The sequence below is a fragment of the Hirundo rustica genome, chromosome 5 (assembly GCF_015227805.2).
Source record: "Hirundo rustica isolate bHirRus1 chromosome 5, bHirRus1.pri.v3, whole genome shotgun sequence".
In the NCBI taxonomy this organism is placed as follows: domain Eukaryota; kingdom Metazoa; phylum Chordata; class Aves; order Passeriformes; family Hirundinidae; genus Hirundo; species Hirundo rustica.
The window spans coordinates 30,181,234-30,205,099 of NC_053454.1; positions in this window are offsets into that span (position 1 = coordinate 30,181,234).

Consider the following 23,866-nt stretch of genomic DNA (forward strand, 5'->3'; position numbering starts at 1 on the left):
ATCTCTTTGAGGACTGTATTTCTAACATCTAGTAATTTTCCACACTCCTTGTATTTTTTCTCTGCTGCCTCTTCTCTGACTTGTGCATAAAGTAAATATGTCACACCATATCTTTCACGTCTATTATGGGGAATCTGCTACATTAAGTGGCCAGAAACCACAGATTTGTCTCATTTCCTACTCATACTCTAGGCAAAAGCAGTCCATAAGGGTGTTTTGCATCCTGCATTGCTGCCATGGAACAGTCAGCTGTAGTGCTGTTCCTGACACTGCTTGCTGCTCTCAGTAAAAGCTTGTGTGGCCAGCCAAGCAAGTGACTGCTGTCTGCACATCCTCACTTTGATATGATTACAAAGCACTTTCCTTCTTCTATGTTCTCTTTACCCTCCTGGGTGCAATCTGTTCTACTGTGTGACTTTTCTTTAGAAAGTCACACAGATAATGTAAAGGGAAGCATTTTTCCATTCAAAACAGAATTTGGTGAAGCTGTAATGCAGCACAAATTCAATGAGATGGAGACTGTCTAACTGGTATATATCGTGGAAGAGGTGCAAATTTTGTTTCTGTTTTTTTCGTTGTTGTGGGGTTGTTTGTTTGTTTGTTTTGACTGTGCTAATTATGTCATGGGAAATACCCTTCAGATTTCTTTTACTAAGCATGTATTTGAACTTAAGCTTATTGTAGGGTTATATTTGGTTAACATTGTCTTTATTTAGAAAAAATCTAAGTGTTTTCAGAGGTAAAAAGGACACTGATCCTGCAAATTGTAAAATTCTAAACAACTGAGTGCAGTATGCTTTTAGCTTTTAACTGCACCAAGGAAGTTATACAAGTGATGGAATGATGGTTTTGATGTTCTGACCAAATTAGATCTGAGAGTGCTAAGTTTTTACTGTCAGTGCTCTCCTGTGGCTTCAGTTCAATATGCTATTTTCTGACAGTTCTGACCTAGTCCAATGGCTTTTGACCTTTTCAATCCAATTGGATTTTTTATTATTGAATTACCTGTTCCTGAATCATGCTGCTTTTCAGAGAGTTGTTGCCCAGTATTTTTAAGTGATATGGCTGTGAAACTGTAATTACTTATTGCTTTGCTCTGTGTCATTTCTGTATGTAGATGTACAAATACCAAGATGGATAGTATGATTTCAGTCTACTTTTTGATAAGATAATATGCTTACTAAGGAGAAAGATAGATTGACATATTTAATTTTTTTTGCATTTTTTACAGTACCTGGTTTAAAAAGGTCTTGTGCTGCTTAATGGCTTACAGGATAGGGAAAATAGTGCTCCTCATATAACAAATGAACACATTTTCACACTCTGCACAGTCTTTATCATGCCTTGCTGTTGTAGAAGTCATTTAGCTATCCAGATAATAACTTTTTTAACCTAGGACAAAATTCGTAAGTATTGTAACTGAAGAAAATATTCTTATTGACTTAAGTGAGCCTTAGACTGAGCCTATAAAAGCAAATCTTCATCATATCTCTAAACACTAAGAATATACTACAAGTAGATACTGTACACAGACCTACAGAAAAAGAACTGAAGTATTCTTTCATACTTTTTGACAGTTGGTTTTGTTGATATTTCTTTGTCTCTGCTGTTTACAGTTGTAGATGAACTTTGAGAACAATGTAAATTATTTGGTTAGCGTCTTGTGACTTCCCATCCATTTTGTGGGTAGAATTTTTATTTCCTGGTCTCAAAATGCTATTATTTCTGGTTCCATCTATTACAACCATAGCCATGTGATCCTTGGAGAGCTCAAACCCACATTTTGGCATTTTTCCTTCTTCAGCTCTTTTATTCAAGTTTATGATACTGATATGTTCATTGTCTTCAGATAATGTACAGTCCTGTCTACAGAACAATGCACAGTGAATATGTTGTCTAATGTATCATTGAGCTTTTAGTTTTCTGGCTACAGAATGAAATGCTAGGCTCTTAAAATGTAACCTATATTTCAAAGTCAGTATTTTAGTGAAGTCTTTAGGGAGTAATTAGTGCTCTGAAATATTAAGTATTAAAATACAGGGGAAATTTGTTTAGCTATTAAAAAGATAACACTAGTATCAGTACATTCCTAGTTACTTACAGGATAATTCTGTCAGTTACTAAGCCTGTACAACTGGGTACAGATTCTGATAGACTATGTTGATTTTTTTCTTTAGGTACTTCTGTGACTTTACTAAGAATTTTGGGAAGTAAAGGATAAAACAACTTATGTGTATAAGGTTAAAATTGCTACTGTGACATAAAGTACATGATGTGGCAGGTGCTGTTAACAGTTTTGTTGTGCCTATGTAAGCAAAAGCAGTCAACAAGTAGATTCTAAGCTAAGATTGAACATCTACATTGATGTTTACACATATGTAATATAATTGATGCTGTATTCTCATCTGATAAGTGAAAAAAATCTGTGAGCCCAAGTTGCCATTGAAGCTATAATTGTTTCAGGCCACTGTGAGTTGGAATCAGACTATCAATTTCTTCCTTTCTTTTCTGAATTCTTCACTGTGATTGCGACACGCAAAGCAACCACACGGAGATGAGAGATTTGTAGGGCAGAGATGTTCCTCCGAGAGAGCCCAAGGCCAAACCAAGGCCGAGAGTCCCTCTGCCTGCTTGTTTATTTCTTACTTTTCATACATTTGTGGGTCCGGCTGTGGATTGGCTTCTGGAGTTATCACCTCCCAGCCGAACGGCCAGACCAACTGTTAGTTACAATTGTTTTCAGGTTAGAAATATGCAAACAAAGGACAGAGAATGAAAAACAAAGGATTTGTTTGTTACATGTGTGAGAAAAGGCAAAAACTGCTTCTAATATTGTAGAGAAGCTAAAAAGACTGACTCCATCTTATGAACAATCAGAAGGCTTTAAAAAACTCAGAAAAACCAGGGTGACACTTCATTGTTTTTCTAATAAATGGAGCAGTGAGGGAAATATAGTTCTGCAAATTTTAAATGTTCTTAAGTGTGGTTAAAAAAAAGAAACAGTATTTGTTAGTGTTAAACAGTTCTTTCTAGTCTCTTTGGAGATACTACGTATTTTATTTCTAAATCACCAATATAATGAAGAGCTATGCTACGGTCTATGATATGACTTGTAATTTTTACATGCTTACCATGTTTTTATGTAGCCATATATTTGTCTCTCATTTCCCTCTCCTTCATAAACTATATAAGAAATTTGTATTAGAACCTATTGGAATACAGTAAAAAGGAGAACACAGAAACCATCCTAGTCATGTTAGTCTTGTGTGGGTATCTTTCCTATGTGCTCTGCAGCTGATACTAGTGCATCCATAGTGTACATTTTGAAGAGTAACTTAAATGTTTGTGTTGGCTTCTAGTTTGAGAAAGCCATTGACTATATTGTCTTGAAATGGTACAAAAGAAGCTCAGGTAACAATAATATGTGAAAAACTTTCTTAGCATGTTTTAAGCATTGGGGAAGAGGCAGTGTAAACAAAAGTGTTCCATCTCAAAATGTCTGCTAATATGAATGAGGAGTATGCTGTTGTGCACTAGATAGAGATGTGCAGAGGAGATGAAACAAGTATGGGAATGAGCTCTCTAAACTACTGGTTTACAGTAGGACCTTTCTTTTTCTAAAGACACTGTTGCTGTGCAGTGTGCTTCATCTGCTACGCCTTAAACCCCCCTTCTAAAACCTTTTGTGAGAGAATTTGAGTAATGAGCAGGAAGTGAGAGTTGAAACTCTGGTTACTTAATAGAGAAAGAGATGAAAAAGATAATTTATATCAACTCTGGAGAACTAAGAGGAACATTTAGCAGCTTTCAAGAGGCACATCCACAGAAGCAGCTTCAAATTTGGGAGTGCAGGCACTCTTGGCATTCTTACAGAGCAGCTTGCCACTGTACCCTCTGCTAATGAACTTGGCAGTCTGTCTCCAGGGTAGTATTGGACAGTTCAGCCTGACAGCTAGAGAAGTGTGGTAGAAAATAATACAAAAGCCTGAGTCCCATTAAAAAATGCAAGACATCTAAGGCATTGATGTCTAATTACTGCAGTCCATAAGCAATGAATCCCTGCAAATAACCTATTTCAGACTGTATAATGTGCTCTTCCTGTCAACCTCATCTTTAACATTAAAATTCACATTGCAATTTATATCTTGTAGACCAGCTATGAAATGGAGGTCACTGGGTTAGGACAATTTAAAGAGAGGACAACAGAGAGAAGGTAAACTCCAGGCAGAAGTTCCAGCACAGCAGAGATAGTAAGGTGTTGGAGTCCAGGGCATTCCTTTAGCTGCCCTGGAGGGTCAGAGACCTAGACAGAGGGACATTGGCTTTGATCTCAGTCCATAGGAAAGGCTTCCTGCACTGCAGGAAGGATTGCAAGCTACAAGAGTGTGAAAGATAGTAGTTTAGCTTATCACAGAGTGAGAAAACAGTAGGTTTGAGTTTTTAGTATTGAAGTGAAAGGGAGCAAGATAGAGGATTTAAGGCGTTGTCTCCTGCTTCTTCTTTCTTCTTCCCTCACTCCATTTTCTGCAGTGATGGTGGCACAAAGTAGTTTAAAAAGATTAGGTCAAAGTAGGGATGACCTGTTTAGTATAAATGACAGGTATTAGCAAATAATGATAAATAAAGAATATGTAGCAATTAGTATAAAAGATAGCAACAGCCCAGTCCAGGAAGAGTTGAGGAGCCACCAGATGCCCAGGCAGCTGCACAGACCTTTGTTAGGCACTGAGAAATTTGTAAGATAAGAAACAATAAACGAAGCGCGCAACCTTGAAAAATCAGAACCTGAAGACTCCATCTCTTTCTTGAGTTTAGCTCAGAGTTTTGCAGAGGGCGAAAAGACTCTAAAACCACCTAAATCTCAGAGCAAAAAAAAACTGAATAAGGCAGCCAAAAAGTCTGGGATAGAGCTTGATCAACCCTTGGAAATAGCTAAGGTCAGAATGTTAATGTGTGAAGCCTGGCATAGATATAGAAAGTACATTTTGCATACTGTTTTCTAATCTTATTAACTGACTTAGAGATTCTTGTTTGACAATGAAGGTGACTGAATATGAATACATCCTCATCTGAGGACACAAATGCATCTGCACGTGATATAATTGGAAACGGTCATGGTGCTGAACAAGAGGAAACGACCCTGGAATGGCAAAGAGCTTTAGGCTATCCCACATTTGTGTCCAATGCAGGTATATGAACTACTGCTATTTGCTTAAGATTAACAAGGTTGGAGACCCAGGAAAAATCTCAAAGAGAGGAAATTCTGGAGATATATGAGAAGCTGGTCCAAGGAGCCAGTTTTCTGATTTGTTGAAAGGGAGGAGAAAACTGATCATAATACTGTAATAGACATAAGAGATGCAGTTGTATGATGCATTTCAGGTTCCTGCCAAATGTTGATCTGCAGGCAAAACTATCACTTGCATAATATTTTATGAATACTTTTGAAACCTTGGTCTTGCCAGCATTACTTCCACCTATTGGTTAACACAAGCCAGTCATTCAGAAGGCACCTGGTGAGATTGAGTTTAACTTGGCATGACTCACATGCTTTCACTTTCAGAAAGCCTTTTTAGTGAGGTGGATTCATTGGTAGTGGCCTATTTACAGAAAAGAAAGTAGTTCCAAGAGGAAAAAAGCCAGACATTAAGATGCATATATATTCATACTGTAGGCATATGCAGAAAATTTCAATAGTACAGCGTGCTTTATGAGTGGTGTCTAACTGTCTGGAGGAGTAATGAAATGATCTGTTATTCTAGTTTTAAAAAGACTAAAGTTCTGTTCATGCGCCTGATACAGTGTAGGCGGAAATAAAGTAGGTTTTCAACATTGTTCTCTCAAATTAAGGAGGTGGCAACGATAAATTAATCTCTGTGTTCTGTCAAGAAGCTCATGCTTACTTTTTTCATGCCTGTTGTGTATAAGGACTGTGACACATGCTGAAAAAGGACTATGTCTTTGCAGGTATGAAAATGGTATCACTCAATTATTCTCTATGAGAAAATAGAGAAAATATCTTACAGAATTAGTCAGAACTAACCATTTAAAAAATGAACACAGTTCAAGTTTTGGGTTTCACATATGCCAGGCTTTTTACTAGAGAGTCTGGTGGGACTTCCACTGGTTGGCTCCAGCTCTGCACCACTCTTAATTAGATGGGAAGCCAAGCCCTGATATCAAAACACACAGCAAACAACAAAAAATACCACTTTCAGGCCAGCATTGTAACTGAAGCTATTCTGGCCATGTACATGTGCTCCCCTGAGCATCCACTGCTCATTTGTCTGGACTGATACCTTTACAGTCAAGAACAGGACCTCTTTCACTTCTGTGCAGGGTAGTGGGAGTGTGGTTGCCCTCTCAGGGAGCAATTACAGGTGCCAGATTATTGCAGTGTGTGGATGGCAGCCTGCTGAAGTAAAATGTCTATTTTATAAGTTGGACCAATGCTTTTAAATGAGCTGCTCTGACAGACACCTGTCAGAGCTGTGGCAAAAGTAAACCTTTATGGCTTTGACATCTCTATGGAAACACTAAACAGAATATTATAAACAGTGTAAGAACACTAAACAGAATATTATAAATGTAGGATTCTATAGGTCACTTTATAAAGCCAAGACTGAGAGGTCTTAGCAGAATGGAGAATAGGAAGGAAAATTTGTAGAGCAAACCACTGTGCATTATTTTTGATTGGAAGGGAAAGACCACAGGGCTGGATTGAATGTGTGTCAATAGTTAAGAAAGTTTTGTTAGCCAATTGGAACAAGACATGAAAAAGCCTCTGTATGCTGACAAGTCCAATAACAACCTAGTCAGCAAATGGTAATTGTTTGGGTTGTTGATATGAGTTGATGCAAATGTTTGGCTTATGAAATGATGGAGGAAATATTCATCATCAACAGGAAAAACCTTAAAGGAAAATTCACAGTACTGACTGTATCTCTTAAATTTTCTGTTACTGCTCAGCACGATGATGCCTAAATCTTGCTAGATGATGTCTAGCAAAATAGAATTCTGACTGATAAATAAGGTTTCCAAAGCTAATACAGAGACATATTAGCCTCTATAGGAAGGCACTCTGTAGAAAATAAAGTGAAAGAAATATTTTGTCCCGGTAACGACGACAGAATACTTTATAAAATTTATGGGGTGAGCTTGGCTACCCTATTCACTTTTATGCAGTTTCTGTTATAGAAGAAAAAATTATATGCTCTTAGTTCTAGCATTCTTTATTAACTGTCCCAGTATGCTAGTTGATAATTTTTTAAATTAGCTATTTCCTTTAAATTTAGTTGTAACTATTGTCATTATACTTCTGTCTAAACAAATAATTCAGAAGATGGTGAGTTGAAATATAGTTTAAGATGCTTTGGGATCTTCCTAGTGAAATGTAGTATGCATATTAAATACATACCAATAAAAATTATGTCTCCACTTAACATAAATCTGCTCATACTACTGGTATACATCTCTGTATGCAAGTTTGAATCCTTATAAGTTATCTTTGGAAACAAGTAGTTGATCTAGGTGAGAATGGAAATATGAGGCATCTAGACTATGCTTTCTCTATGGTACAGAATCAGTCCAGCCAAACACAGTGCAAGTGATCTTATAGAGCAAAAGAGAATTTTTAAATAAATTTCTCTTAAGAGGAACAAAACAAAACAAAAATAAAACCAACCAAACAACAACAAAAAACCCACAGAGCTTTGGTTTGCTTAATAATTAATGTGAAAGGTAAACCAGAAGAACATGGACATCTCTTTTACAAGGGAAACCTTCAAGGAGCTCTAGCTGTATATTATTGAAAAATAAGCTTCTTTGTTGGAGCTACAGAGATTTACGATGATATTTAATTAAAAAGCATCATGAGAAGGATTTTTTTTTCTAATTCTTACCTAACTAATGTCAGCAGCATGAAAAAGGAATATTAATTACAACAAATTTTTAATTTTGGTCTATGAAAATAACAGGTCCACTTGATTAACATACAGGTTTTAGTGACAAAATTATGAGAACGTCATATACAAACCAACTTGTTGTGTCTGCAATATTGGCATATTTCTTGTCAAATATGCTGCAAATTATTAATAATTACATTATTAAATCAATACAGTACAGAAGAGTGAATTAATAATAATTTACTAGCAATAGTGTCATGTAGACACCTCTTTGTGTTCAAGATTCTGAAGGGAGATTTTCCCAGGCATTACATAAATAGTAGATAACTGGAAATCTTTATTAATATTTCCTTTTTAAACTGTTTTAAATGTTTTCAGATTTGCCAGTGTAATGGTTACCAATTTGACAGCAAATCAGTATTTTTCAGTGCAATGAAGCAGAGTGCCTGTCAGCAGCTGAATCCTGTTTTGCATCCTCCAACTTTTCTTTTTTCTTTTTTTCAACTCATCTCCATTTCTGCCTTTACACTGTCCCTTGTCCTTGAAAGAATTTCCCATGTGCCTTTTTTAAAGTTCTTTTATTCTTGTCTTTAAAAGCCTACTTGTCCATATTCTGTCATTTATAGCAGATCAGTCACAAAAATGATTGGCACCACAGCAGTGTTTGGCACGGACAGAGACTTTTCAGCTAGCATCATGACTCTCAGCTGCAATGCTGTTTAAAATAAAATTTGTATCAGACAGCAGATGGGTTTGCTGTCAGGGAGCTAGATCTAGTTAATAGGTTTTTTAGTTTTTTGATACAGCAAGTTTATTGCAGGACATGACAGTTTTCTAAGGCATGCTTGTAACTTGTACTCCTGTGGAGCTATGGGGGTAATTGCACCTTAGGTTTGATGAATTACTGAGTAGGGGTAACAAAAAGGGGAATATCTGAAAATAGGAGAAGTTGCAGTTGGTGCAGCTCAGGATTAGTTAGTTATATCCAGGATGTGTAGCAGGCTTCAGCATTTGAGGCTCAGGAAAACCAGTGTCATAGATATCTTGCTGCAATGCTGAATAGAAAAAAAATTAAGCATTTTGTGCAGTGGTTTTCCACAATGAACAATGTTCTTCATAGCTTACAGGCTCAAGACTAACAACACTTAGCAAGCAGTGAATAGCAGGTGCTGTTGTACTCCATGCTTGAACAACCTGATAGCATTATCAGTCACCAACATTTTTAGGAAAGGAAATACTATCACAGGATCATGTACATGACTGAATCCAAGTATGGCTTCTAACAGAGAGGATGTTTGGATCAAGTTTGAAAGTTTAGACCATAACTTGCTTTAAGCAAACCACTTAGGAATTTGGCTCTAAACTGGTCTGACATTTCTTTGGTCACAGGATGCATCCTAGGAGCAACTCTGAAGCTTGGCTATTTCACATTTGATAGTTTTTTCTTAATTCATTGAGCAAAGATGCTTGACTGTATCATTACTGTAAGCTAACCTTGATATAAAAGTTAAATAAAGAGCTTCTGGTAATAGTCCCTGCTTCTAATTTCCACTGTTAACACATTTCTACTTTTTGTCTTATGGGGCAGATCACAAAGCAATTTTAGCGCAGATCATCACGACACTGCTAGTGCCACTTGCTCCCTGCAGTCTGGTGGCCATCCTGCTGTCCCCAGTGCAGGAACAGGGCAGCTGAGGAGTAGAGAGGGACATCCAAGGCAGCTTCAGCCACCATGGCAAGACAAGGCCATGGTGGAGAGGCCAGAGAGAGGCTTGGCCTCTTGGGGACACAGTGGGGACTTCAGGTGATCAAAGTGAAAAAAATCTGAATATTGAATAAAATATACATGTTCAGAAATGTATTTTGCATTTTCTGGTTTGCATGTAGCATGATCCTGTAATCATATGTTGCATATTTTTTTATTTACAGATGATTATTTTTTCATGTTGTATATGTTTTATTTAATTGTATTTTCATGTTGGTAGTCATGGATCATAAAGTCATTCCAATAGAAGAAATTTTACTATTCCTAAAAGTATTATCTTTTTCTTTTCAAAAAAGGGATGAATATTTTCATATGTCTTGAGTAGTATAGTAGTATTACAGAGTAGTATTATGTACAGTAGTAGTATGTACAGAGTAGTATTCTTTGCACAAGAAAAACAGCACAGTGTTTGTGGACATTTACCCGACATTATGCATACCCATGGTGCATATGTACTGCATCTCTTAAGAGGTACTCAGTTCATGCCCTGCAGCAGATCCATAGCAGCAGCACCTTTCAGGAATTGTAGATGTCAGGCCTGACTTAACTTCTTTCATCATTTAGAGATACCTGATGTTGCTCAGCCCCAGGAAAGTCTGTGCATCATGGGAAAGTGAACTAAAGTGAGACAAGAGAGAATCGGAGGTAATCACTGTTCCCTTAGGAGAATGTAGGATATATTCCAAAATGAAACATTTAGATTTAAAATTGGTAGATATCGCTGGTTAACATGACATATTTTTGTTTCATATTTTTATTTATTTTGTTTAAAATATCAGTGTCACCATAGTTTGTGTGGAAAAAATTTGCTTTTATATTTTTAAGTAGTTCTAACAAAATTGTTTCTTTTAAACAGCTATATCTCCCACATACTAATGAGTAAAAAAAGTAATGATTTGTGAAAAAAAAAAACCTTAAATAGTGTGAATAAAATACCATGAAAAGCTGAAACGCTGCAAAAGGTATAAACCCAACATAAAGGCTATTTTTTCAGTGTGGGCTGGCTTGAAGGCAAAACCAGCAAGAGACTCCAAGTCAGAAATAACAATTTAATAGGAGAGAAAAAAAAAGAGATAAAATAAAATAAAACACATGCAATACTACAAAAGATCACTGACAGAGTCAGAATACAACCTGACAACAGGTGGTGGCAGCAGTCCAGATGAAGTGCTCTTCTTGAAGCAGTGTTTCCACAGAAAGGTCTGATAGCTCCTGTCCTCTGGGAATCCAGTGGGTAAAGCTGCCCGTGCTGTCCCAGATGCCAGATTATATCCAGGTGGGAATGCTTGGCTCCTCCCCCTGGGTGGAGCATCTCACAATGGGCTGACATCATTTTATCAGTCTTGCAATGTGTCCTTGATTGCCCATTAAACAGAGATAGCTCCTGGAGAGAGTTATCTACGAGTCATGCAGCAGGGCATTGATGGGCCATTAACAGAAGATAGTCTGGAGGGAGGGAGCAAGACAAACCCTGCCCAACCTAGTTTCAACAGCTCATGTAGATGGTGATAAAATACATACTTTGGGCACATCTTACATTGTAACCTAGGACAGTGCTTTTTTAAGAAAATCCCTAAGTGTGGATACCTCTGCACTTATCTGGAGAGCAACAATGAATACCAGTTAGGATTTACAGTCACAAGAATTTTTTGAAGGAAGAGAGTCAGTGTAGGTGGGAGCAAATAAATGTACCCCTCTAGAAGTATGATATGGTGGCCTGCAGGAGTTTCTTACTTTAACATTTAACAGAGGTACTTCTGCAGCAGAATAGACACCATGTACACAGAGCTCAAAACTAGTTACAGTGGCTTTATGGAGACATAAGCTAGATTTGAGTTCTTCACCTCATCATATCCTGGAAAATATTATGTATTGGAAAAATCTTCTAAACCAATACTAACCCTGTCCTTTAATACTGGCAAGGCTTGTGGCTTTTTAGGCTCTGTTTTCTTGGTGTTTCCCTTTAAGAGCAACATCCCCCTTTGAAGCAGGCTGACATCCATTACAACAACTCTGCTGTCAATGTCATACCAGTTTTAATTTCAAATGGCCGAAATCCTGATTCCCTAATAGAACAGTTACCACATGAATGAGCAGATGCTGACATGGGGAGCATCTGATGCTTTATAAATGAATGCCATCCAAGCAAAACATCAGCAGGATTGGATATATTTAGGAAGTTAAACATCTGCAGAGGTGACTTGCTTGCAAATTGTTAAGAATAAAAGCTTGTTAATTGTCAGAGAACTATGGCATACACATGACCACTCTGGGTCTAGACCTCCTCGGGATTGTGTGTTCGCATCAGAGATGTGTATTCCCAAACACTTTTGGCAAGGTGAACTCCCTGAATTTTATGTTCACACAACGGATCTAAGCAGAACTCCAGCATCAAAACACACACTGTGAAAATCAGCCTAGACACCTCTGATTGACAGGAGGTAGTTTGAAAAGGTTCAGGTCTCCATGTTTATACCACCACATTTTAGAATGAAGGGGTTGGAAGGGTGGAAGTGCCCCCTCTATGCGGGACACTGCAATAAGCCTTCCTGATGAACAGAAACACTTGCTATAAAACAAATATCATGTTATGGAAGTAAACATTTGGAAAGTTTGTATGTAGGTTATGTTTCCTGATTATGTTATTCTGTCTCTCTAGACCAACACAATTATTTCTAAGCTGTTATTTCTCCAGACATCTGGAGACCCCCTCACACCTCTTCCTGAGTGAGCTGTGACAGACCCCACATAATATATTCTTGTTCAGAGTAGGGAAGATAATGGCTACAGGCAGAAACCAGATCTGAGGCTTTTAGAGGGTGGCTCTGGCACTGAGGTAAACAGAAGCCACTGTGGATTTCTGTTTCTGATAAATACTAAGTAAAAGTTGAAGACAAACCAAACTCAAACTGGAATAATTAACCCAGGAAATTCTCAGTGGGAAGATGGTACACTGACTAATGTGTAAGCAAGCTTTGTAAATAAAAGGCTTTAAAACTGCCTGAGGTTGACTATAAAGAGTGAGGCATTGCCTTTTTTCAAGAGAAACCAATTTGCTGAGGATTGCTTTGTGAAGTTGAAGGGGTGCTTCTTTTAGGTTACACATCACAAATTAGAGTTGCCATTTGAGAAATAGAAGGTGTATTGATAGTAAACAGGTGGCTGCTGCTCCAAGGAGAATTGTTTAGTACCATTTTATGACTGAGCTGATGCTGTGACACATTAAGTGGAACTTGTCACTCTCCCATCTGGTCTACACAACTGCTGGAGGCGGAACCCATTTAGGAAGTTGTACATTTCTTGCAGCTGTTCCTGAATGTTTCATAAATAACTAACAGAAACCACTGATTCATTTGGCTTTATTAAACCTATCTTAGGGGAATCATGTCATTGTTCATGGAGAAAATTGTACACGTTGCATGGCATTTAAGGGACTTGTTACCTAATTACAGCGCTTTACAGCCTTACTTAGTGCTAATGGAAAAATTGTGAGTACAGATCAGAACTTCTTTTGGCCTGATTATAATTTATCTAATCTACACTTGATAAAGAGTCCTTCATGCTAAGTAAAATGCTTTTTGCCTGTGGAACCCAATGGTGTCTTGTTTTCATCCCCCTGTGGATGCAGTTTATCCTTGGGTCTTATCTGGAAGAAGCAGTTGTTGCAGAATGCTGTGTTCACTTCATACATCATTTAAACTGGTTTTGTTATTGATGAATTGCTTTTTTAATTCACAGATGAAAGTGAACATTATAAACAAGGCATTCCCATATTAGCTTTTCGATGCTTTGCCCAATGGGCAATTTAATGGGACATCAAAAGCGATAATAGCTGAATGACAAAAAGATCCTTTCCCATGCTTGTTGGCTTCTAATAGCTTGATTTCATTTTTAATAGGCTGTTAATCTTCAGCTAGTGTTTTGCTCTGTATCAAACATTTTGCTGCAGTAAGCTGGGTTGTTTGTCTACTTTAGGTTTGTGTTGTGTTCAGTTAACACTCCCTTTGGAAGGCATTTGATGCACATAAAATGCCTGAGATTGAATTTGCAGTAGGAAATTTTGACTCCCCTTGACAAAACTTTCCTATCTGTCATGATGTGACAGACTTATAAAACCATTCATGTGCTAAGTTATAATGATATCTAATATGCTGACAATAAAAGAGAATCACCTACTGAATTCAAAGTGAGCAGTGTGGTGCATAGAAAAAGAGAGACATCATTGGGTGTAAAGGAGGTCTTAAAATGTATTGCTGTCTAGTTTAGGGGAAAAAATTAAATACATTACAGTGAGCTGTATGACCTGAAGGAGACACACTTATTTCAGGTACAGTTACTGTCCAACTAGCTTGTTGCATCCACAGTGTGTACAGAAAGGCTGTAAAAACTGTGGAGAGCTTTGTGAAGTTTATGTAGATTCTTCTTCTAGACAAACGAAGAATGTCACTGATGGGTTTGTGTTATGTTAAAAGACAGAATGGTTATTTTTGCTGGTCTGGAGTCTGATTTATTTTGGATACTCACTTGATATCTTTAGGCACTAAGCTCCATTTCCTCTCAGAACTGTCACTAGCCAGAGATACCTGAGTTTGAAGAAGCTTCCATTTTGTGATGTCAGTATTTTCTTGACTGACAAATGACTGTCAAAGGGATAGGGAAAGTTCTTTGACACCTCCCATGATGCTCAGTGAGAGTCATGAAAGCATCTGGAAATCTTGTTCTGGTGTGCCAGTGGGTAATGTTCTGTTACTTCCTCATCATTCTCTTCTTCTATCTCTAAAATCATCTCTATCTCAAAAGAAATAAAGACCTCCTTTTACCCCAGGAGCCGAAGGCTTCAAATCACTTTCTCTCTAAAATCACCATCGTCTCAAAGGCTGAGACCTCCTTTTATCCCAGGAGCGAGGGGCTTTGAGATCCTCACTTAAATCTCAATCATATCAATCCCCAACTTTGACTAGATCTAGCATTTACCAAAAAACCATTAAGTTGTTACAAGAAACAGTCCGTTTCTCTGTAGTTTACACCAGGGAAGTCCAGTTAAAAATGTCCACTTACTCAATCCCTCTGTCCAATAATCTCATCAGTTCTTTCACTCTTGCTCCACTGACTTCATGCGGTGTCCTTTCTACGTCCGTTCTGTCTCTTCCTTCTCTCTCTCAGGGAAGGGTTAGGCCTTGGAAGCTTCATGCTGCCAGGAAAGGGTTAACTCTGCCCAGGCCTGCAGTGGCCATGTGATTTCTGCTCCGGGCAGCAGTCTCTTCGCTGCTGCATCTCAGATCATTGGCCCGGGTTTCCTCCCTCTATTCTTTTTCTTTCTCTGTCTGGAATCACTGGAGGGGAGGCAGGGGAGAGAGAGCTCTACCCATGCCTTGGTGACAATCGGGGCAGCCTCAGCCTAAATGGTGGGCCTATAATTGTTATCAGAGGCCTGTCAGAGATCCCTCCCTGGTCTGGGGTCTCTGGGGAAGTTGAAAAGAGTAGTTGATGTTAAATTGCAACCTCTCCTCCCCCGTCGAGAGCCGATGAAGCCTAGTCAGGCCTTGGGGCTGGCTCTCCCCACAAAAAGGAGTGGGGGAAGCAGCAGACCCCAACTCAACGTTGCCTGTTTAGCCGGCCAGGAGGAAAAGGGCTCATCTGCAGGAAGTCAGGGTTTATATGGTTACTTCCTAAAGTTGCATTTGACATTCTCACTGGTCAAAACAGATGTCAATATCCCAAACTACCCTTCTGATAGGTCCTTGTTCTTTCTAAAGCAATTCCAAGGTCTTGACAGGGAAAAACACTCCACATTTCTCCCTAACTAAAAATCAAACTGTGACAACCCATGACACCTCACTTCAGGCTTTCATTGTAAAATGTGTGAAGTGATCCTCAGTCTGGTGGTCAGCTGAAATGGGAAGGTCACAGAAGCTCAGATCTGTTTTACAATTCAGGTCTGTGGTCAGTGTTGGATGAATTCATTATGTTGCCTTGGACCCAAGCTGAAAGCATGAACTAAAGGCATAGATGTTTCTCCAATATATATTTGTATGGCTGATGTGTTCCGTAACAATCCAGTTCCTAGCAGTATTTATTTCTCGAACATTGTTACAACAGTATCTGCTGCTGGATGACTCTAGGAGACCTCTAGCTCTGCTGTGATGGACCGTCTCTTATATTCTTAACATTTTGTAAAACAAATCAGTTAATCTTGATATGTGCTAGCTCTATTTTTTTTCCATTCAAATCAATCCATTTAGTGTTTCCTGTACCCTTTCTTCCTAATCAATATACCATTCCAGTCCTCTTGTGTTTTTGCTGTCACTGCAGTTAGCTAGCTGTTGGGCATCAGTAACATTTTCATTTTGTTATTATTGTTGTTTCATTGTATAGAAAACACTTCACATTTCTTTCAAAGCTATGGTGTATTACTGAACCAGATTAGTTGGAGTATCTGTTTCAGCTCACTTGCCTAGTATTACTGTATTTTTTTATCCCTTGTTTTTCACCTCTAACATTTCTTTATTCAATGTTCAATCTCTATTTGCCCTGTCTTCTTTTACTATATTTAAAACTTGTGATTATCAGAGTTACTTCCACCTTTTTTCTTCTTTTTTAGTATAATAACTCTTAGCTCTTAACTCTTTTACTTTTATCTCATTATATTCCTACCTTTCAACGTCTGAACATGCAAAAAAAATTCAATATATTTCTCTGGGTCTCATTAATTACTGTTGTCTTCTAAAAGTGTTTATAAGATTTCATTGTCTTTCTGTTGTGTGGTGGGACTATTGATAATAGAAATCTACTTTGCTGGATATGCATATTAATTTTACACATTAATTTTACACACTTTAGAAAGAAGCTACATAGAAGTAGTTACTAATTTTCCTGATGGAATCTGAAGGGACCTTAAAAACTTGTCTCCTTACATCTAATGAAAATCTTACAGAAAAATTGGGGCAGATCATAATCCAGAATTGTGTACAAGCAGTCAATTTGAACAGATTATCATCAGTGTCAAAAATAGTTCAGACACTGGTATAATTTGATAGGTCCCTCCCTAAGTCTTGTGATGAATGGACTAAGTGTAATGATGAAAATGTAGGTATTTAGTCTTGGCAATGAGTTAATTCCAGAATCCACATGTCAAATGGCAAGATTTTGCATCTACTTGGGGCCGTTTTAGACTTCACTGTAAATCATGTATGGCATTTCAATGGGTCACAAAGAGTAATAGTTTTCCTTGTCAAAACATCTTTCAAACAAATCTGAAAAAGATAGAGGGCTTTGAAATGGAAAAATGCTGAGCTGATTTACGGGTGCTTGAAAAAACACTTATCATGGGCTGAATAAAATATGCAGTACAGAGACATATATGTTCTCCAAAATATATTAATCACTGATAATTTAGCTGTATCATTTCAGACTATTTCCTTGCAAAAGTGCAACTCAATTAATAATTGGTTTCTGTTTGAGGCCTAGGCTAAGTATGGTTTTTACATGTCCTCTGAACAAACGTGTCAGGAATGATTATCATTAGTTTTGTGAGTAGTTCCCATAAGTTGCTTGTGCATGGGAGTGCAACTCAGCAAATGACTTTCCATAGCATCTTCTGAAAAAGAAACTGAACCTGAGCATGTTCCCTTATAATCCTTCTCTTTCTAGGTAGTCGGTGTATAATTTACAAAATTGTTCTCTCTTTTTGCAGTTCACATGTAGCTGTCTGTTTTGATTTTGTTGATTTCTGCTGGATTTGGTATTCATTCAGCTGGTTAATTATTGTCCTAATGAATATTCTCTTTCTCTTTTCCCACTAATTTTCTGTTTTTTTTTTTATTTTTTTTTTCTTTCTTTCTTTCTTTCTTTCTTTCTTTCTTTCTTTCTTTCTTTCTTTCTTTCTTTCTTTCTTTCTTTCTTTCTTTCTTTCTTTCTTTCTTTCTTTCCTCTGTTTTTTTTTTTTTTTTTTTTTTTTTTTTTTTTTTTTTTTTTTCCCCTCCAGTTGTTTTGATGGGCAATAAATGACAAGTCAGATTTTAATTCAATTACTGAATTTGTACGTAAAAGATAATCACATCACGTCATGTCACATATAAAATTTTAGATGTATTTTGATTTCCATCTGATGGATCTGCAACTCTATGCCACTTACGATTTGCTTAGCCAGTTTTGGGTTTGTTCTCATTTTCAGTATTTTTCAATATGCAAGCATACACAATATGATAAAAAATATAATATGTGGAAACAAAAATGAAAAAAAGAAACATGTCCTTTTGTGTGCTCTGCAATTAAATGCATCCTACTGAAATATTATCTAAAATACTATGTAGAAAGCTATTTTTTAAATGGATAATATTGCCATTTTATATGATATAGTGTTCTCCCAAAATATATCATACAAAAGCATTTAATTTCTTTAAGTGAGGTAGGCAACTTTTGTCTTTGTGGTGCTAACCTTACAGCAGCAGCAGCTTTCAAGGACTATGATTCTTTCCATTAGAATTTATTTGCTTTGTATTGGTTACAGGAAAAAATAATGTATTCATTAGTAGAAGCATGGCATCACAAGTAATACTTGGCTTAAAACTATTAAATATAAACAAAAGGTTAAATCTTCTTTGGCACTCTTCTGGGAGTAAAAGACTGTCAAAGAGATGTTTTAAAATGCTTTTCTGCAAACATAACAAACTTTTCATTAATAAGAAAATTATTACATTTTCACTTTACCCACATGCCAGGATTCTAGAAATGATTCTGCAAGACTGAATCTTTACAAAAATGGAGTCAATTTCCATTCTAAAAGGCTATATACTTTTAAAAGTTTTCTGCCACAGTATATCTTCACTAGGTACAAAAATAAAGGTGAAAATAGGCAGCGGAGAAAGGACTTGGACAAATCTTTTCACAAATCTGTGATACTAATTACCTTTGGAATTACATGGAATTTTTACCATTAAACTTTCATTTGTATACACATTTTTCTTCACTACTCAGTTTCATTCTTCATTATCTCACTGGTGGTTGAAAATATTGTTAAATAGAAGTGTAGGGGTCTGAAAGAGACTTAGGAAATTACACTGGTTGTTTGTTCCATTTGCTCCCATATTTTGATTGCTGCCATGGACTATTCCCATCTTTGTCCATACCTCTCCAATGCTGTTGCATGTCTACTTCCACAGTACGACTGTACATCCAAAACCTGTTGAACTGTTGCAGATTTGTCACAAAACAAGACATGCTTAATACTTTAGCATTGCTGAAAGCCTTGCTCAGGCTGTACAGACACAATCTCATGAGTATGTGTATTTTCTGCTGGGGGAAGTGAACTGTAATGCAGTGGCTATAAATTTGCATATATAATGCGGCATTGCAAATGCTGTGCTGTTGATCAAGCCCACCTCGATATAGGGATATCTATCTCACAATATGCCCTGCATATTGGTCTGTGGCCACTGATGTTTTCCTGTCTTTTTTGTGAGGAAAAGTTGCTGAAGCTGTATTTATCTCTCCTTTCCATTTATAGGAGCCTGGGATTTAGTTATATAGCCAGGCAGTAAATGTGAATTAGGAATTTCAATGTCCTTGATCCTCTATTGATACCAACAGAACTGTTTCTGGTTTATGCTTGTGAGAATGCTATCAGCATCCAATTTTAGACCTCTACGGTAGTCTCCTAAAGACAGTTTGTCAGTTTTTGAATGTGGTCAGACTTCTTTACGTAAAGTATGTTATCCAGGGACAAAACAAAACAAAACAAAAAAAGAAAAAACAAAAACACCCCAACAACAAAACAAAAAATCCACACCAAACAAAACAAAACAAAACAAATTAAAAATTCCCAAACTGTATTATTTAAAAGTCCTGTGCTAATAATCATTTTTAGTTGACTAAAATTATTTGAAATCCTAAGTAAGTTATGCAAGTTGCTATTTCTTTCATTCTTGGTAGTACAAGAAGGAAATATTTAATACTCAAGGTTTTGGAAAAGAAATGTAGATAATAGTTGCAGACCAGCTTTGTTCTAGCCTTGGTGCCTAGTTGTCATTGTTGGCTTAAGTGTCAAGGAAGAGAGCACAATTTCATTTTTGTGACGAAGCTTGTAATATCAAGCAAAAAAATCAAATCCGATTGCTTGCTGTTTAATCCTAAAGGAAAAGCTCTCAAGTTACAGCACAATTTCAGTAAAAGCAGCGTTTCTTATCAGTGGCAAAGCTATTGGAAAAATGCCTGATCTTGCATTAAAAGCATTCCAGAAACGAAGTGGTTCAGCTGGTTCTGCTCAAGTTGTGTGGATGAATATCTGTTCTTTCTTGTACCAGTGTAACTCTGGATAACTTTCAGGCTTTTGGGAGAGCTGTCTTGATTTGACTGCAATCACATGCTGGTGTCCCAAGCTGTTATATTGCAAGAGATGCCTTGTTCAAGTGGCCTTCACTAATACATGTTGATGACTTTCTCTGGGACCTAATTTTTTTCCTAGATCTCTTTCTAAAAATATTATATCCTATTCAATTATACTTTGCAGACAACTATAACTGAGGTGGGAGCATTGAGCTCCCAGAGACTAGGAGAACAGGCTGAATTCATGGGCTGAGACCAACAGTATGAGCTTCAATGAGGCAAAGTGCCGGGTCCCTCACTTGGGTCAAAAAAGCCCCTGCAGTGCTACAGGCCGGAGGCAGAGTGGCTGGAAAGATCCCCAGCAGAAAAGGACCTGGGGATGCTGGTCAACAGCAGCTGAACATGAGCCAGCTGTGTCCAGGTGGCCAAGAAGGCCAGTGGTATCCTGGCCTGTATCAAAACCAAAGTTTCCAGAGAAGGGATTTTGCCTCTATATCTGGCACTGTGAGGCCACACTTTGAGAGCTGTGTTCAGTTCTGTGCCACTTGCAAGAAAGATATTGAGATGCTGGACTAGAGGAGGGCAATAGAGCTGGTGAAGGGTCTGGAGAGTCAGGAGAAACTGAGGGTTCTGTGATTTCTTAGCCTGGAGAAGAGGAGCCTCAGGGTGACCTTATTATTCTCTCTAACTACCAGAAAGGAGGTTGTCACAGGATGGGGGTCAGCACATCTTGCTGCAACCTCCCCAGGACACTATCAACAGGTCAAGAAGAAGTGGCCTCAAGCTGTGTCAGGGGAGGTTCAAGTTGGACATCAGGAGGAATTTCTTCACTGAAGGAGTGCTGAAGCACTGGAATGGGCTGCACAGGGAAGTGGAGTTACTGTCCCAGGAAGTGTTCAAGAACATGTTTCAGGCTAGCAACACTGGATTTTAATTATTAATCAATGTGGCCTGTATCTCATACCTTGCATGTGCCGGAGTGGACTCACTGTTGTGCTGTGATGCTTTAAGTGGAGGAAGAAATGATTTTTTTCTATTGTACTATTTACCATTCCTTTTTAAAAGATGTAGTTGATCCTATGTCTTTAGGTGTAGATAGATATACAGGGTTTTTTGGCTCTCAAATATAACATTAGACTGCACAGTATCTTCTTGTGGGTTGACTCTGGTTGGGTGCAAAGTGCCCACCAAAGCTGCTCTATCACTCTCCTCCTCAGACTGGAGAGAAGAAAGAAAATACAATGAAAGGCTCACGAGTTGAGATGAGGACAGGAAGAGGTCACAAACTGATTACTATAATGGGCAAAATAGCCTAGACATGGGAAAATTCATTTATTACCAATCAAAATCAGAGCACTATAATGAGAAGTAAACTAAATCTAAAACCACTTTCCCCTCACACCCTGCTGCTTCCCAGCTCTACCTCCTGCTCAGCAGTGCAGAAAGACAGAGAATGGAGGCTATGGTCAGTTCATCACAGGGATTTTTTCCTCCAGGGAGAGGAGTCCTTCCCCTACTCCAGTGTGGGGTTCTCCCAAAGTAGAAAGTCCTTAATGAACTTATCCAATGTGAGTCCTTCCCATGGACTGCAGTTCTTCAGGAACTACTCCAATGTCAGTACCTTCGATGTGGTGCAGTTCTTTAAGGACAGGCTGCTCCAGTGTGGGTCCCCTATGGGGTCACAACTCCTACCAGGAAAGGTGCTTCAGCATGGGCTCCTCTCTCCATGGGCCTTCAGGTCCCTGACAGGAGCCTTTCCCAACACTGGCTTATCATGGGACCACAGCCTTCTTTTGGGCATCCATCTGCCCTGGAGTGGGTCTCCTCCTCATGGACATCCATGAGCTACAGGGGTACAGCTTCTTCACCATTATCTGCAGGGAAATCTCAGCTCTGGTGCCTGAAAAACCTTCTTCCTCTCCTTCCTCACTGTCCTTGGTGTCTACAAAGTTGTTCCTCTTACATATTCTCGGTCCTCTCTTCTCTGGGTGCTGAATTACTTCTGCACAATGACTTTTCATTTTTTTCTTTCTTAAATGTATTATCATGGAGGCATTACTGCCATCTTTAATGGGCTTGACTTTGGTCAGTGATGGATCCATTTTGGAGCAGTCTGGCATTGGCTCTGTTGGACATGGGGAAAATTTCTGGGAACTTCTCACAGAAGCCACCCCTGTAGCCCCCCCTACACTACCAAACCTGGCCACGTAAACACAATATGTTTCTTGAAATGTGAGTTCTTTTGGAAGTGTAATCTTTGGTACCTTACTCCTGGCATGTTGAATTTTCACAATAGCCTTATAGTTGTAGAGCTGATGATATTATGACCTGCAAGTAGGAGTTGATGTGAAATCTTGTCTTTTTTCTACTCTCCATCACATTAAACCCTAGAGTTTTCAATTTGCAAGCTGATTTTAAAGGCTCCTAGGTTACAGTGTCAGAAACAAACTATTGTCATTGCACTTGAATATATCACTAGAATACTTATCGTCATTGAAATTGTTGGAACTATTAATGTTCACAGAGAGCATTTTAAGTCATTATGGATTAGTGAAGGAACAATAGGCTACATCAATCTTTGGCCTAGGTGTCTGCTAATGTCTTTTGTAGAGACCTCTATCACTGTCATATTTCAAAGGAATGTTTAATGGCACATTTTTTCCTTGTAAAATCTCATATGTATGATTTAAGGAATGCTAATTGTGATGTTATTGGTTTCTTTTCAGACACAACCAACACTGTTTCTTCCAATGGCTATTTATGGCTTTTGCCTTCTTGATTATGCACCTTAATGTCTTCTGTCGTGTTGTCCAAATGTCATTAATCACAAGCAGCAATAAGAGTAATTTCATGCAAATGAATTAGTTTATTACCAATCATAATCAGAGCACTATAATGAGAAATAAACCAAATCTAAAACCACTTTCCCCTGCAGCCAGGCCACAGATGGGCCAAACCCCAAAGCAAAGTTTTTACAGTTCTATTGTCTGTTCCTTCTGGCATCTGTGTCTTGCCTGAACTACTGTGTTAGCCAACATCTGAGGAATATAGGCTCTGTTAACACTTTATTGATCCTTATTTGAGAGTGTAGCTACTCACTGTTTATAGCTGAGTGCATGAGAATATGTTCTGAGTCTCACCTTTTGCAGGGACAAAACTTTCTCAGCCTTTCCACACATCTTGACATGTGGCTGTGTTTATTAGGCACATTTAAATATAGAAAATAGCAAACCTGACACTGGCAACACTTGGTGGAGTCCAACTATTCAATAAGCAGGGCGCAAAGCTATTAGTCTGCAATATATCTTGGATTTCATATTCTAATTGTTTATCCTGTGTTTGTCATTCATTTTCACTTAATTACTTTATCCATATTTAAAGCGTGTTCTCAGATTCTTGTAATTAGCAGCACCATATGTTTGCTTCCTGCTATAGAGCTTTAGGCTGTGTTTGACCATTTTTGGGTCTATGTACCTCCACTGTACAATACCACAGCTGCAATCTGTAGGCATTTGTTAGTCCTTTTGACTACAGACAGTTCATTAGTCTTGTACGCGACTACTAACCAGTCACGCTAGTGAGTCACTTCAGCTGTGCAGCTACAGCTGTTTTATTTTATCCCATGAGCTTCAAATTCCCTAATGAGTGCAAGATAGTAAACAGGAGGACTAGGTTCTACAGAGCAAGGTCTGCTTTAATCAGTACCAAAACAAAAGAAAAAAAAAAAGCTAGTATATAAGAGTAGACTATTATAAGACAGAAAGAAACAGAGCGCTCATAAAATCAAGCAGAGATTCTGAAGAGGGAAAAAGATCCTCCAGTTCTTCCCAGAACTGCTTTGGGAATACATTTGTCAGTGATTAAAGGTTTCAGA